Genomic DNA, 18,283 nt, shown 5'->3' on the forward strand with positions numbered 1-18,283 from the left:
GAACACACAAAGCATTTATCAGTTATGTCAGATGCCACTGAATGGCGTTTGTACTCCATTCTTGTGTTCTTCAATGTTTTGTCTGAAGAACTGACCTTTTCAGTTTAGAGACAGCCCCTAACTACAGTAAGACACAGATGTTGAATTGCTTATATTATTAAAAACCTTGCAGCCTATTGTCCCCAGAGAGCAGAGCTGCACACTCATATGCAGAGACCTGAATCAAGGACCTGCTGTTTCCTAGGTTTCATGTGCCAGTAAAATCTAGCGGTTTTTTACAAGTTTATGATAAGCTCAGCTGCTGTACAGGTCTTTGAAGGAATAAAGGGATCATAACTAAATCATGGTATGAGTCTGTTTCATCCAGCAGAACCAAAACAAGAACTCAGGTTTGGTCTTACCTTTGTGCATTGATCAATACCTTATGCCGACATATTAAGACATTAACCATAACAGAAGGAGGCAATATGATAGCAAAAAATTAAAACAAAACAACAACAACAAACCCAACAACTAACAAACAGACAAACAAAACCTCCAGCAATTTCTTTGTTTCTCCAAAAAACACCAACCAACCAAACAAACAAACAAACAAAATGAAAGAAAATTCTTGACCCCTACACCCTCTTATTTCAGAAAGGTAATGTTTTATACAGCAACTACTATATATAAAAAAGCACTACAAGAAGAGTAAATCTATGTGCCACACCTGCCACCATTTTATAAAAAACCTGGTTGTGCCCAAATGAGATGGAGTAAAGAAATTAAAAATCTCCTGTGGAATCTACTCATAATTATGAAAGCATTAAGTAAGTGTTAGAACTAGGTTATAGGATTTTTTTAGGGAATATAGGATTTGAGAATCCTTTGCTTAATTAAGATTTTATTAAGAATATATTTGTTAATGGCATTATTCTTAGCAAGTCAGCTATTTTCAAAAGCTCTTCTCCCTCTTGAGAAGAGAGCTCTTCTCCCTCTTGAGAAGCTCTTCTCCCCATGAATAGCATGGGGCTAGTAATAGATTTTCAAAAATTCAGTTTATTTGTTGGATATTATACATGTGAGAGAAGTCTTCTCCTTTAGAGGCTTTTTCTGTTTTATATCAGTCTCTTTTTTCTTATACTCCATCTTTGCTGATAAGTTTACACAAAGTGAGCAGAATTTCAGAGCCAAAAAGTGATTTCTGCTATTTTATATAGGATGGTATGTCTCTAAAGCATTGGTTGTTATGTTTTTGTCTATACAAAATATACTTAAATAGCTGAATTTTCTCTTGTTCACACATAGAAGGCAGTGCTACAGCTAAAATGATGCTAATGTTTACTTTTTTCCAATATATTGTAACTTTCAGAAGAGTTAAGAACAATGATAAATAATATATCTTGGAACTATTAATTGCACACCATTTTTGTAATTAAAAATTATACATCTTAGTTCCTCTAATGCAATTCTTCTAAAATTATATATAACTCTCACATTTTGACCTGGTGATCAGAAGGCACCTGATGTTGTACTTGGGCACCAAGTCTGCTCTTGAGATCCTGTAACATCTTCATGAACTTCTGGGGACAAAAGTGAGCATTCTCAACTGATGCCATTTAGGTTTTGCCATTTTTTTATATACAAATGTTCTCTGTATTTTTCACATGTATATATGTAGCTCTATAGCCTATTGTATTTGTAACTAGTTTTCCCAGTAATTTTTCATGTCCTTTACCTAGGCAGAAAGACAAAACAAATTCCAGAGCTCCAAGCCCTGAGAGGTAGAAGGCCCCTGTGGTTCTTCCTGGAAACTGAGAACAGCTCCTCAAGATACATTCTCATGGACAAAGTACAGCCAGTGCTGAAGAGGGGGCTCTAGAGAAGGGACTTGACCTGGGGGGGAGTTGTATCACCACTCATCCTCCTAATTGGTGCTTTTTATCAATTACGCTAATTTCCTAAAACCTATGAAATGTAGTCTCCCTTGGCGGGGGGTGGGCTTTTGTGGACATCTTTCCGTAACTGCCTCTGAAGGCCTTCAAATGAAGATCCCCTTTTATATTACCTCCTCACTGAAGTTATCTCAAGTTTCAGTTCCAGGTTGGGCAAAAGGCAACACAAATAGACATGAAGACAGAGATATATATGTAAATGATTCTCTTCATTTAGGCTGGAGTTTGAGCTTCACTATTCCGAGTATCACTTATAAGGTAGATAAAAATCAGAAAGCAAAAAATAGTAAGATTTCTGCCAAATAATTTTTGGAATAGAATGCAGCACAGTGAAAGTGTTTTCCTGAAAGAGTGCAGGTGTGTTATACTCAGTATTCTCAGTATTCAGTGTTAATGAGTATTTCTCTTTGTCTGCAGCCAAGCTGAGGAAAGAAGGAAGGAAAACTCATCAGGGACTTAGTGTGGGTTAAGGAACAAGTATTCCTTTTTTGTTTCCCACTTATGTTATAGTGGCCTTCCCTCTCTATGAAGAAAACACATCATAGGTGTCCTACTGGCTGGGGATTTTTTGAAAGGAGCAGCATGTTTCATGGCTTAATATGCCTCACGTCATGTACTGACTGTGCTGCAGGAGAGCCTTCTGGAAATCAGAAACAATCCAAAAGCAAAACTTGTCACTGCTTTATTACACAGAGAAAGAAGCAAGTTTCTAGAGAACATGCAGGTTCCTATCAGGCAATCAGAAAAAAAAAAAAATTGTTTTTCTACATAAACCTACTCATATACAGATAGAATCTATCAATTCTGTTCTGTATGGATGAGCTCCCTATAGTTTCGTTATTTTTTTTTCCTAGTTTATCCAACAAACTACAAAGGAAAACACTGTGGAGAAAGTTTAGAGCCTGGAAAACCTTATGAGAATTTAATTGTTTCTGCACTCTCTCTTCCCTTCTGAACCTTTGTCCTCCTGTGTGACTGCAGGCACAAAAAGGAGAAAACTGCATAGCTTTTGCTTGGATGGGGAAGTGGAGAAGCACATGGGGGTCTGACATTGCAAGACTGCCAGGAGACCAAGCTAAGTGCACTGAAACCTTCCCCAAAACCAGCCAAAGGAAAGAAGAAATGGACTGCAGCCACAAAAAGATGATAGCCCTTCAATTATTTACTTTTAAAAATGTTTGCTTCTGGAGTGCAGCTTTATGAAGTGGAAACCTGCTTGAAAATGTCACCCTGCTCCTGCTCTATTATGCTTCATTTATGAAAAACTGACATTTACAATGTAATTATTTTAAATTATTTGGGTTCTTTGATGTCTAAATGTGAACATTTTTAAAAGACTTTTTTTTTTTCATTAAAATATATAAAGCAAATAAATGCAATATACTTTGGGCATTAGATCAGAAGATTTTAGTTAGGTCTTTTTTCCATGTCACCTCCTAAGGAAAGTACACATTAAATTGCATAGTTTGCATGGCAAAATTAGTACAGCTTTTCATCACCAGTGGTTCTCAGAGAAAGCTTAGTTTTCTAGTGGAATACACAATCTTCTGCTGGATGTAGCTCTGAAAGCAATCTAGATGTTTCCCCATTAAATGATTGTGAACGCAAGGGATATTCTCTATTGCCCTTGAAAAAGCTCCCTGAATGACCTCCTGAGGAATTTGGGCAGAAGATTGCTTTCAGATTTGTAACAGATTGGTGTGTTTCTGAAGTATTGTATGAATGTGCTTGCATTGTGTGTATGTACGTGCGTGTGTGCAATCATAGATACAAAAAAATCCTCATAGTCAAACATCAGTCAAATGGAATACAGTCCGTGTTTTGGCTTAGATTGGAAAAGAGGAAATTAAATGTTTCAAAGGATTATTAGGATATTCTAAAATTTGGAACATTCAAACAACAGGAAAAACATGAAGCAGGACAAGAAGATGAGAGAGAAAGGCGTACATGTAAAACCAAACAAAACAGATAAGTGTCCTGTTTTCAGACTTCCAGTAAACTTTCAGTGACTGGCAAACTTGGTCTTCACTGGCTGCCAAACAAGACCATTGTAAGACATGCAAGCCTTTATAACCAAAGAAACACCCCAGATTAATTATTTAGCACTTTTCTCAAGTTCTCGTTTTCTCGTTCTAGTGCTTGCCTTAATATATTTCTTATATAAGGACACTTTTCTCCTACATACTCCCTTCTCTTTCTAATTTTCACAGTATGGGGGTTTGATTCAAAAGCCACATTTATGTTAGGAAAGAGCTAGAAGCTGCAGCTTCTGGAAAAGGGGAGTAGGAGTACTCCACCCTCCAAGAGGAAGCAGGGTCAGTTTATTTTGTCCTGGCTATTACAGAGTAATTTTTGTTTAGTTAGCAAGGAGATGATACATCTGACTTTCCCCCTCCTTTCTTTTAAATGGTGGTGAAGGCAATCTGGATTTCTTTAAGATGTCTAAAGGATCTTCAGCTAAGATCCTGTATCCTTAAAAGTGGCTCCAAAATTACTCTAGAACCTCAGGGATGACATGTTTTAGCAAGCATGGATAAGACTCAGTATGCTGTCATTAAGCAGCAGGCAACTGATAAGAAAGTCAAGTCTTTGCCCTCAAACTGGGTTAACACTTGCCAAATTAAGGCCCTGGCCTGCCAGAAAATGATCAGAAGGCAAAGACTGCTGTGCCCTAGTAAAGGCCCTGGGTTTTTTTGGGTTCTGGAGTGAAAGAGGTTTGTTTGGTTTGGTTTTTTGGTTGTGTTTGTTTTTTTGTTTTTTGTTTTTTTTTGGTTTTTTTTTGGGGGGGAGAGGGGTGTTTGGGATTTTTTGTTTGTTTGGGAGTGGTTATTTTGTTTTTTTCTTCTTTTTCCTGGGGGTTGGGCAGGGTGGGCAGCGCCGGGGGTGGTTGTTCAGACCTTTTCTCTGACCTGCTACCACTCCTTTGAGGATGGTGAATGATTTTATCCTACACTTCTGCTAAACAACCCTCAGTAGCCCAATTTATAAGGTAGGCCTGGAGAGGCCTACAAGTCCCATTATGATTAACTGGAATGACTCTTGACTTTCGTCTAAAGAGAATATCTTTCTACATGAGTCCTAAACATCTTCCCAAAATAGCTACATCCTGTACACTTCAGATTCTTTAGAACATTACTGCACAACAGTTCATGTTATTGTTCTTAGCTTAGCACATTTTTCATACCTTTTTGCAGCTGGTTGAATTATTTTTCTTGGAAACTAGTTATCTAGGAAACATTTCTTTTATGTGGATGGTTCATTCTAAAAGTGAACCTATATGTTTCACTTTTAGAAGTGAAAAAAGTATATAATACTTCACATATTTTTTTCTGGATGACTTAATAAAAAGGTCGCCTTCAAGTTACTGATACATTACTTATGTCAACTACTATGTTTGTTTTCTATTCATAGTTCTTAAAACACCTTGTTTTCCTGTTTTTTTGCAATTTTCTTTCCTCAAGTTTGAAAACAACTGAAACAGATCATGGCAGGGTACTTATAACTACCAACCTTTCTTGAAGATAAATACAGCTCCTCAAATAGGAATTTCTTCACTTACAGCAAATTGTTCTAGCAAAATAAATGTTCCAGTCAATTACCCAAGCAATTTCTGGTGTTGCACTTTTTTGCTTTAAAGAAAATGAGACTGCAACTAAACAATGAAGTTTAGACCTTGTCCACAGTCATTTTAGAGATGCAAGCTATTTGAGCAGTCAAGATTTTTTTTGTTTCTACAATAAAGAAGGATTTTTTTCCCCCTACAGATTTTTTGAGGGATTACCCCCTTCATGCAGTGTCTTGTGCCCAGGTGTGGTAAATGAACTCTTAAACACTGAGTTTTTCTATCACAAGTATCCCTATTCCCACCTTTGGTGTGGATTGTGCTACCAACACACTTTCCCTGTAACTGAGTCAGTGATGTCAGCAGCAACTGTGCCAGATGACTGAGACTACAGGGTACATTTTTACTACATAAAGCAGATGCTCTTCTTTATTTAACATTGATTAAAAATCTATCTGTCTTCTAAGTCTTCCCATCTGCAAAACACATAGGCTCAGGAAGTGCGCCTGGAATTTTGATTAAGTACATGTTTTCCTTGCCTCTTTTTTTAAATTAAAGGTATGAATGAAACATAAGGAAAATGACACCCAAACTTCTGTGGTGTGTGAAGATTTTAAAATACTCAGCCAACGTTTTTCTTTCTTTTTTTCTTCTTCAGCCATAGTAGATTATTTCTTACATCTGGGTTTCCGTAGAAACAGGAAGCTGATGAGTCAAATGTCCATGGAGATTGCCCTTATGAATATTTCAAAGCTGTTGGCAAGAATGAGGTAAATCACCTCAAACCCCAGCTTTTGAGGTTTGGTGAAGAATGCACAGCTGAAAAGGCTTCAGAGAACTTTGGAGGAAGTCCCTTGGCAGGGAGATAGTCATTGAAATAATCAAGTGATCTACAGTTACATTTGCTTGCAGTCCACTCTAACTGCAATTATCTGTCTTTAACCATGTCCATTTTACAAAAAATATCCACCTCCCTCAGTGACTTCATTAATGGCTTGGAAAAATATTGTGGAGAGCATAATTTTTCTTCCAAGGTCATCACAATTTTGAGACAATTATTTTTATCTTCCTGAAAAAGAGGAGACAGTTTTAAGAGGGAGTGCAATTTCTGCTGTGCTGTATGTGCTGATCCAGCTATTGACAGTATTTGAAGGAATTTTGCTGCATTTTCCTGGGTGAGTGCTAGCCTAGCTGAAGGATGGGAAACCACATGAAATAAACTGGAATTTTGTTATGGGGCCAGGGAAGGTAAAACCTTAAACCCAGTCGCAAATGCATTTCCCATGAACAGTTCTCTTACTCCATGCCATCAGTCCTACGCATGTATTACATCATAATTAAAAATCAATTAAAAACAGCTTTCCCAGCAGTTTACTTAACACTTGCACTGTAAAAACAATAAATTGAATTGCATAGTGAAGAGTACTCAGTACAAAAGTTAACGCAAACTAATTTATGAAAAAACTGTCATGTACAGAATTGTGCTGTTTTACAGTAAAAATTACCTATTTACGACTCATAGTTAAATTCCATGTCTAAATAACACACTAAAATATGAACTAATAAGATTATATTTAGTTTGAGTAGTTTTATCTTTGAAGATGCTACTAAAGGATATTTTACATGAGCTATTGCAACAAAACTGACATTCAATCGAGGAAAAAGAAGAGTAGAATGTAGTAGTTGTGCCATTAGAGATGATTGAAGTTTGGTGATTCATTATTTCATCCACAGACTTGGTAAAATACACCTTGAAGACATCACTTCCCAGATTTGATACACAAAGTTCTAGGATCAGCACATGAAAACGAACTGTATGGCTTCATCTTTCTTTCCTTTTCTCCAACAAATGCAGAGAGCTTGGAAGTCTGGGCAAATAAGAGTCAGACATATCAATTAATTTAGGAGGAAGCTGTTTGCAATTAAAATACGAAAAATCCCAAGTGGTGGATGCTTTTGTGTTTGGTTAAAAACAGAACATAGGTGGAAAACTTGCTTGATTTTTCTTTCTTTCTTTTTTTAATTGTCTAACCCTTTTTTAAGGTGTTCGAGTCATGTTCATGTTTCTTTACTATTATTTGAGCATTTTGGTTTTTTTCTTTCTTGTACAACAGCATTATGAATTATGGGAAAATACTCCTTTCATAAAACTGCAATATGATGTAAAATTATAAAAATGTATTATACAGTTCAAATAAAAGAAACAAGCATGAAATCAGTGGAGAACCTGTCCACAGACGTGTTTTCCCATATGAATGCCACAGATAAAAAATGTAATAAATTCATTCATCTACACCCACTTTAAATATCTGAACTGATCAGCAGTTTCACTGATGTGCGGCCAGACTTTGAAGTCTATCTTAGCTCTCTGGAATTCGACCAGCCACTTTCCAGACCATATAATGCATTGCAGATCTTTCCACATTATGTATTCCAGATGGCCATATTCTTTGTGCATTTTGCCTCTCTTATTTAGGTTACTGGGGTGATTTGGGAATAAAACTTGCATGCTACAAAGTGACAACTGACATATCCTTATGCTATCGTGCTGCTTAGATACTGATTATGGACTTTAGTGAATGTTTATGAAGTTTGGAGTTGTTGTTTTTTTCTCCCCTCCTTCAATCACTTTTATGCCCCTGAATAATGAGAAACTGAATTTGACAGATTCTTCATGCATCCCACGTAAGGCTTGAGTTTCAGATGTGCAAGCACCCATGACTTTACATGAAATTAATTGTAGCTGGAAAAACTTAGCAGCTTTTGTAGATCAAGTCGCTAGTGAACGCAGGTTTCTCCTGGGATTTCCACAATAAGAAAAGCAGCCCATAAATTGAATTAGCTGAGGCCACCAAACTTACTTTAGGGACTAGATTATCTGTATCATTGCAATCTTCTGCCTAAGGTTGAATTCAGGCATTCTCACAGGCATCAGCAAGATCTTATCCACTGCCACCCAGAAAACAGCAGATAAGCAGCCAAGTAATATATCGATCTTGTTCTCCTGAAAGGATCTGAGAACACTGTACAGCTTGGCAGGTATATCTATGTCATTTGTCACTCAGACCTCTAGATGAATCTTCATCTTCGACTTCATATTATCTGTCTTACTACATAGACCTGGAACAAAGCCTTAGGTTTCCTAAGGCTACATTATTCTCATCTTTCTGCCCTCATTTTGCACTCATCTCTCATTCTTTCCTTGAATCTGACAAGTCTCAAGGAGTTGGAATGCATTTGAAAAAACATACCTCCAGAAACCACTGTTTGTTCTGTGCTTTACTTTACTGCAGTTAATACAAAAAAACCCCAACCCCCCTAAAAAACAACAACAAAAAAACTCCACCAAAACCAAACATACCTCCACCCCCCCCCCCAAAACAGAGAAAAATAAATAACAATTTTTAAAAAGAAGCAAAAAATAAAAAAGAAGGCACAGATGACTATGAACAGCGTAAAGGAGCACAGATCTGAAACCTATAAAAACTCACGTACAAGCACAGACAAAACTGCCGAATGTTGGCAAAACCAGGGGTTATTAGAAAAAAAATGTTGTGGAATAACATCTAAAACATAATGCTACAAGTCTTGTTCAGTAAAGAGATGAAAATTTCATCACTGTAGAAAACTTCTGTGCTTTCCTTGTAATGCCTTACACAACATCTCTCTTCATATTTCTGCTGTAAGAGCTAGATAATTGAAATAGCTTGTACACAGTTAATGCCATCTGGAAACACAGATGTGGCCGGAAAAAAAGTGTGTTTTTTTCAAAAGGATATTTATTCTTTGTGCCACCTACTATGTCTACCAAAGCTTGTATTAGCACCGAAGAAGCACAGTGTGAGCACTTGAAATGGAACATGGGGTAAGAGCAGATTTGTCAGGGATACCAGAACCCATGCTCCTTTCTATTTTCCATTGTTTTAACTGTTTAGTTTGTAATATGCCTTCCTCCTTCAAGAATTTCATTACTGCCCCCTATACTACAAAAAACTATGACCTTTTACACTTGAAATGGATGAAAACTAAGCTTCCAAATTATTATGTTCCTGGCATAGCAAATGCCATTTAAGTTGTTAAGATAAAAGTAATGGAAAACACACTCCCCAATATTTGACACCACAGTGAAATCCCTGCTTCCCTCAGGCCTGTGGCTATTGCCCAGCCTGAAAAATGGCACTGTCTGGTATAGGTTATTTGTGACTGTAGCCTGATGCTCTTTACTGAGAGGGGAGTAGCACATTACCTCCAAACATAATCTTCTGTGTCCTGCTGGAGACATTTCCCAGCGCTACCTCAGAAGCCTTGTGGCTACTCTCTTGGCCTCCTGGTGTAACTGTGAGAACCAAGTGCCCACTGGGGCTTCAGTTTCTAGAAAAATTCTGTGGTAAGGTGTTGGCATCAGGAAGTATATTGGATGTCCCCCAGAAGTGATGAGACTGCTTGACTATTTATTCTATGGCTTTCCGGAGTGTCCAGGCACCCTCCCACACCATCTAAAAAAGCCTTTTTTCAGCTCTCTATGTGCTCCTTTCGTACATACCAGATGACAGAGATGTTACAACACTGATTGTCCTTTCACTTTCTAGCCATGCTATCCCTCTACAAATAAATTTTACCCCAGACACTGTCTTTTGTGCACAGATATTGCACAAATATTTCCTTAGCTGCTGTATTTGCAAATAAGTTCTTCAGTATTTATTCATGTTCTTTCTGTAGCTCTTTTTATTTTCACCATGTTCACAAGGAGCACTTCAAAGCAGAACGAATTGGGAACTCTCTGAATGTGGTGATGAAGACCCAAAGCCCTTCTCACCACATTTCAGTGTGATTGGTGGAGTTTTTGCCGGCACCTGTGACTGACCAGCTGCTAGCAAGGAAAAAATCCATGAAGCTGAAGAGCACTTATTCCACATTCTTTGACAAACCTTTGCACTCAGAATAGTGAAGCTTAGCCCCCAAAGACCATCTTTTGTTTTCTGTGTTTGCTCACCTAAAGAAAATAAGGCTATTTTTGTATGTGCCACAAGGTAAACTATCAAATGAAAGTATAACCTCCTACATTAGAAGAGGAAATTGTAGCATAAATCTCCAAAAATCTTCTTGCTCCCTTGTAGGGGTTAATGTTAATTTTTTATTTAATGTTCAAGAGAGGTGGCTCTTCAGTGCAGCTCTGTTCTAAGTCACTGTTTCTCAGTTTAGTGGGAATGAAAAAAATTATTCAGTACATTTTCATATTCCTACAAACTGCCTCTTATCCCTACTACTGTGAGAAAAGGTACTGGGAGGCAGGTATGTAGCTTAGCTCCTGCAGTTCTTATGCTGCTCATGCTCCTATTTTTAAAATCATTATGACCCCAAGGTGCTTTGACACACAATTGCAGTTGGAATGAAGAGCCTTACATCTGCTGCAAAATTGTTTTTTCAGCCTAATGCAGCTCCCACTCTCCCATACACAGCTCCCAGCTAAAGTAGGGAAGTGGGCAGGATCCAGTGGTTCACACAGACACAACATGTGAGCAAAAAAAGAAAAAAATATCAAACAGTACAAGTTACTTTAGTTTGATTTGCTTATACATATTTTTGCATTACTACCATCAGAACAGCCAAGTTGAGGATATATTCAGAGCTCTGAGTGATGAGACACAAAGGTTGACAGATTATATCTCTTCTATTGTACTGCAAATTGAGGCAAAACCAGTTACCTGATCAAACCCATCAGCTCTGCCCCTTCACCTGACCTGTGAGTGCTGTCATCAACCCAGGCAAGCCAGCAGCCCATCCACAGCCATGTGGCTGTCAAGCCTTGGCCAGCCCTGCAGGGACCAGAGGAGAGGAACTGCACCACCTGTCTTAAGGAATGTCATTCCTATTGGAGACTCACACCCTCCTCTTGGCAATGTCCCTGTGAAGGCAATGAAGGTTACTCTAAAACACAATATAAAAAAAAAAAATTCTCTAGGTCGTGTAAGAAGTTTCTACTGCAAGCAAAACAAATACAAATCTCTCACATCCATCTTGTTGTAGTGACTCTTTAAATAACGCATTTCTTTAGTAGCTGGAGTGGCCTTCAATGCTGAAACATCAGCTGCTTTTGGAAAAGAGTGCTACATAGTGCTCTGAGTCAGAAAGGATTGAATTCCCCTTCACAGCAGACATCACTTCTATGTCATTCTACTTATTCCAAGACAGTGTAAACTGTGATGGGAAAAGCTACTCTGTTTAAATTATGTTGACCTTATTGTGTCTTATAACAATTATCCTTTAGCTGCACTTTACATACAGTAAAGTTGTCCAGCCACCTGATGCTGGGAAATAACAGCTGGCACAGTATTAAGGGTCATTCACCAGCTACTAGGGTCTGATTTGAATCCTAGTTAAATATCTTCCAAATTTTCCATGTTATTCCAGTAAAAACAGAGTAATTTACCTGGCAACAAAATGTGATTTTTGTATAATTGGTATTTCATTTACTGCCTATCCTGAAAGACATCAAGGAGAAACTGTGTTAAAACTGAGAGTTCATAGGTTTATTTAAAATTTGTGACAAGGTCTTTGATTTGCTGTTGACATAGTTTCCAAGATCCCAAAAAGTACATAAAAATAGGACTCATGACATGCATCCATTGCACAGAGTTAATGAAATTAACCGTTACTCAGTTGCCTTGAAAATACCTGAAGGTCTGCTCCTCTGAATGATTTTCATACAGAAAAGCTCAGATTTATCCATCGTTTTGAAAAATGGATTTCACAAGGCATCTCTACTAGAAATGAAATAACACCAAGATTTTACCATCTTTTTTCTCAAACCATAGACTCTAAGACAAGAAACATTTTCTGAAGGGCTTGTACATGTGTGTGTCTCTTCTCCTATGCACCTATGCCCATCTCACAGACCTTCAGCTCTCTGAACCCTTATTCCTCTGTTTGACACTGGCAATGGTATAATAATCCAGCATCTTCTGTCTATCTCTGGAGTATCTGTAGATCCCTGGTTTTCCACCTAGAGAGCAGGGGAGCTGGATAGGCAGTCTGTGGATGTGGGGCTAGGGATGAAATATAGATGTGACCTCATGTGTGCCCCCACAGCAGATCTGTGAACCCCAGAATCTCCTCTAGCACTGGCTGCAAATGTGTAGGTAGGTAAGAGTTTTCTTAATTCAGGTGTCCTTGCTTGAACATTTCCATTATTACTGATAGGCTTGCTGTTGCTCATTAAAGAATAAGCACATGTGGTCACACTGACATATGCATGCCCTCAGTAAGCCCACAGCCCTACAGACTAGACTTTCATAGCTGTCCTAATGCACATGAGAAGGCCTGTTGCTCCAGACAGTACTGTCTCTAGAAATTCCACTTTGAGATTGAAACACAGGCCTGGTCTAAGGGTAGTGTGCTTAGCTGCTTAAGAGCAGAAGCAATGCCATAATCATGAAGAAGAGAAGAAGGCATAGTGCTAAACATAAACCATATCAGTTATTGCTTTCCAGTTATAAGCACCTTATTGCCAACGTAAGAGTGTCAATCACAACTGGGCATAATCAAAGCTGTGTGAATAGCAAATTTTCAACACCACCAAATGTTTTTTCTTTCCGTATTACAGTCCCACTAATGACACTACTCAAATTTCATATCAATGTGTGTCAAAAAATGCAAACATTTTAGAAAAAGCAGAATTCATATCTTATTTATATATTCTTTTCTAAATCCTGTGTCCATGATAAATAAGGATTGAAGATTGTCAGGCATCTGGGGACAGGAAAAAATAGCAAGCTTTTTTTTCCCCTGTTGTAGTAAGAGGCTGAAAGGGTGTAATGGCTCTTTCTACAATCAGGGAAAAAAAATAAAATAATAAAATAATATAAAATAATAAAATAAATAAAAATTTAATATCCAAGACTAAAAACCAAATTAGCTGAATTCAATGTGTTTTACTTTAAAGAGATATGTAAAAGTAAAATGACAATTATGACATTGTATTAATACCAATGATATCTTTGGGGTATGACCAAAGCCATGTCTCCGTAGGAGCAGAACAGCTGAGAGACACTGCATAACAAGAATACTTGTCACAATTTTGAAAAGAGAAATAATTCCAGGAAAAAGGAATAATTTCTACCTATGACTCAGAAAACTCTACCCTCTGGTATTGATTTCTGTTTTGCAGCCTGTGTAACGGATGAACACTTCAAGGACTCTGTGAAATGCTGATAACCTTCAAGACAGTTTTCAAGATTTTTATCCATAAGTGAAGGTGCTATTCTGGGGGAGGGTTTGTCAGCCTGGACAATCTGGAGCCATTCCTCTTCTTCTTTCCCAGCATCACCAAGGGGTGAGACAGGCTATATCCCTGCCTTGTCTTCCCAGTGTTCACCGACAGATTAAGATACCGCATATAAATTTCTCCTGTTCTTGTTTGAGGCTTTGCTGGTACTTCTTGCCTTCTCACCCTCCTCTGGCATCAAGTTCCAAAAGTTCACTCTGTGCTCTGTAAATGAATTATTTTTAATCTGACAATTGTCTGGTGATTTAATCTGGTGATTGTCATGGAGTGTCCTCTAGCTCCAGCAGGGTAAGATTGACTGGACAGGATCCTCATATCCAAGTTATTCACTACCTTTATGATTTTGTAGATGAGTCATATCCATAGTCCAGCTCCCTCCTTTCTGCATCAGAGTCACAGTCCTCCAAAACCCTTCTGCTAAGATTACTGCCCTGACAAACTAAGAATTTTGCTTTGCTTTGTGTGTGCTTTCCAAATACATTACACTCCTCTAAGGCTTCAGAGAGAGGCTCTGCATGCAGCACTACAAGGTTTTATTAGGTGGCAAAACAATGTCCTCTGCCATTAGGATCCTTCCTGTTGATGCCAAATATATTTTTGGATTTTTTTGGGTAGGTGGCAGGGTTTACTGAATTAAAGTAGAAAAGGGACAAAAGTTGTTTCCAGAGTCTTGAGAGCTTTGGCTGCAGAGAATTAGCAGAGAGGGTGTTCAAAGAGGGAGCAGAGAGCTGATGACAGTAATAGTTGGTGTGTCTGAGGACATAAATAAATAGTGGCTTATGTCAAGTGTTTGCGTGCAGTCAAGTAACAACTTCGAAAGAGAGAAGAAATCAGTACCAGCTTTTGTTCAGCATCCTGGTTGCCCAAAATCTGGTAAGTAATTGCTTTGCACAATCTTCTGAAGAGGAACAGTGGCCTGGACAAAGGGTTGCTGCTCAATAGCTGTGTTTTTCTGTGGATGACATTTATTGGCCTCAGACTGAAATGTTAAAAGGTGAAAATTAGACAAAAAATAGATGCCTCAATCTTTAAACTTGAATTTGGTTTTATTTTCCTTCAGCAGTGAGACAACACATGTTTTTCAGTATGTCATTAAGATAGCTGGCTAGCTGGCTCACTTGCTTAGGGTGAGTTTTCAGTGTCTGCTAATGTCCTGGTGTATGATGTGTTAGTGGTCAGAGATCAGAGACTTGGTGTTCATTCTGTAAGATTGCTCACAATCAGACTTCCTCATATCTTGGAAGAGTTGCAGTTATCACTTCTCCATGTCTCCTAATGGTGTGGCATGAAAGCAGACTATCAGAAAACCCGAGCTCCCATTCAAACCGCTGAAGTGCGCTTTATAAAAGAAAATTTTCATTAAAAACCATGTATCCCATATAAAGCAAAACACATCTAGCAGAGGTGCTGAAATGCTGATTATGATAGTATTTCTTTCAGGAATGTCCTTTTTACTTGAATTTCTTCATGAGTCTTCAAGAAATCTATGGGATTGAGTTACAATTTGCTATGGACCTAATGAGGTTTGTTAAATCTTGTGGTTACATGAAGCACAACTCATACTCTCATTTATCATTCACATATTTTTAAAATCTATTTATCATCAAAACCCCTCCATTACAGGTGCACTTCAGGAAAGGCAACTAATAATCTGACACGATTCACATAGTGAAGATCTGACAACTCCAGCCATTCTTTTCAAGAGCTGTTGGCACTAGTTAATATTTTCCACCTTTTCTTTAGATGATTCCTTAGTTTTCTATAGACAAGAAAAACATTTCAATGACACCCACAGCTCCAAACCACTACTTAGCACATAATGAACCAATTTAAACAAAGTCAAATTGATTCCAATTTTCCACCACGTGGAACAGAAGCTTTTTGCCAGGGCCAAACGCCATACATGAAGAACAGTAGCATGTGAGCACATTCCTAACTCTAGATGTAAATCAAGCCTACATAGTACTACATTTCAAACAACATTTGGTATAAAGTAAGAAAATATATGAAATTACAGGCATAACAACTCTGTGTTTGTCATTTCATTCTCGATCTCTTCCCAGATGCAAAATTTTGGTTTTTGCAAAGTCTCATTTGTTTGTTTGTTTTGGCAATGAAAAGAAGATTCAGTAGCTGCTTATTTTGTTAGAAGTGAAAGCATGGGTGTGTACTAAAATATTTGTAATAATCTGATGAAAGTATCAATGTCCACAAGACTAGGCCATTGAAATTTAACCTTTAACACAAACTACTGGGTAAAAATAACACCTTTTTTACCTCAGTGCATCTTCCTCTGAAGCATCTTAAACTGAGGCAATAATGACTGCAGCACATAAGACAACTTTTCTTATTACCTGGGAACATATAAAAGCTGTAAATCCTCCAAGCAATATATACATTAATGTATTTACATTTCAAGCTTTGTACACTTTTTATCACCACACGGTATCAAAGGCAGGGTTTAGACCTCCTAGCAAAGTCAGAATACACAATAGTATCTCTAATACTGCCATGCATGGCTAACAGTAAGACTGTAATAACAAAGTCTTAATTTAAAAGTCAAGGCTCCATGTTGTTAAATCATGGATTACACAGAACACTCTCTAACACAACGGCATGGCTTAGCAAAAAGCAAATGCTAGCTTAGGAGAACATTTGACACTTTCAGGTCATTGATGACAGACAAGGGTGCTCTCTTTGCTGTGCTTTTGGGAAAGACATACATATATATCTTCTGCTACTAGGGAAGATAGGGCTGTATCTTAACAAGACCTTTGCTAAAAGAAAAATGTTTTGGTTCCCAGGAGGGAAAAAGAGATAATTGGCTCCTGGACCAATTTTGTTTAAGCAAATACAGCAGAAAAATTTGTCAACAGTTAGAGGATAGTTGAGAAGTGATTGCCTGAAGTGATGGTAGAATATTTTCCATATTGTGTTTTTGCATTTTTATTAATCCATTGGCAGGTTCAATTGCTTTTATTGTCCAGTTATTATCTTTAAGCTGTTATTGGGTGCAGTCTGTAAGTGAATTCAGAGCCAAGGAGTTGGCAAAGCCACACAGAGCAGAAGTCTGACATGGGAGGGGCTGAGCACACCTGTCAGGTTGCAAGGTCATTTAGATAAAGAAAACAAATAAAGAATCTTCCTAGGAAAAGAATAAAGCATCTTGAAATATAGTCGTATCTAGAATGATCTACAATCATCCTGTGTGGATAAGTGTGAACTCTGGCACGTGAAGGGCAGAAGTGCAGAAAATCACGCATTCACACGTGACATCTGTGTACCTAGTAAGTAAGAAACTTCTAGAGCACAATAGGAGTAGTACTGTAGAGACAACATTCACAACAGATGTGTTTCAGGAGTTTTCTTTCAGAGTAGCTCTGATCTGGTTTGTGCTAAATGTCCATTAGCAATGGGAATAACAGTCAATGTGCTGCTAAGTGGTGTTCTCTGGTTTAGTTTAACCATAAGGAAATGCATTTTTTGTGCCCTGAGACCAGTCAGTGGTCTGAAACTCAATTTGCTGGAGTGATTGGGAAAATTCCTTAAAGGCACCCTTTTAACCACACCAAAAAACTAATATTACCTAGTGGAACTAGAGGAGCAGGTCCTTCTGTGGGCCAGAAATTCATGCTGCTACAAATGAGAACTAACGAGAATAATAAGAGCTCTTGAGCTGCACATCACGGATGATCTCCTCACTGCTTTGGTTCCACGATAATGTAATTCTAGCGACAGATTCTGACAAACCCAGAAATCATTCATCAGCATATGATTAGTATGTAATGCATGTGTTAAAAAAAATGCTATTAGTATGGATTTCATGTACTCTGATGCAAATTGTTTCTCAAAACAACTTTGTACCTGTATGGAAGTCCAGATCAGAGAGTATCAGATGATTTAAGAAGGGAAATCAGACACATTTGTTATTTGTGAAACAGGTGTTGAGGGCAGTCATTTCACTACAGTTAACACTACTTATGCTAAACCTCAAATTCTTCCAAAGGCTGAAAACCATACGAAGTGTTGGAAACGCAGGAAAGGATGAAGCGGAGACATGGGCAGAGTAATCAGCCTGGCTGGGTACCTGTGGCTGGTCTGCATGTGACTGAACTGTTCACTGGGTGCGCCTCTTTCCACCCCTGTGACCGGCAGAAGACACAGGAGTCGTTTAGCTGTAGTTCCAGCCAGATTAGCTAAGGAGGTATTGCACATTCCTCAGCTCCCACATCGCGGAGCTTGTTGAAAACCGGGATGTTTTGGACTTTTTTCAGCATTCCAAATGAAACAATGAAGGTAATTATTTCTTTGCTTTTTAAAATACTGAATTTGTATCCAATTACAAGAAGTACCTGAAGGGTTTCCCATGCTTGGTTGTTGTTTTTTTTTTATCCCTTCCTTCAAAGTTTTTCAGCACAGCGCAGTTGCTACAATACATCCCTGAGGGATCAGCCTTGTAATCCCAGCTCTGGCAAGGGTCCCACAGGCTCTAACAAGTGTTCA

Source organism: Sylvia atricapilla, chromosome Z (assembly GCF_009819655.1).
Source record: "Sylvia atricapilla isolate bSylAtr1 chromosome Z, bSylAtr1.pri, whole genome shotgun sequence".
In the NCBI taxonomy this organism is placed as follows: domain Eukaryota; kingdom Metazoa; phylum Chordata; class Aves; order Passeriformes; family Sylviidae; genus Sylvia; species Sylvia atricapilla.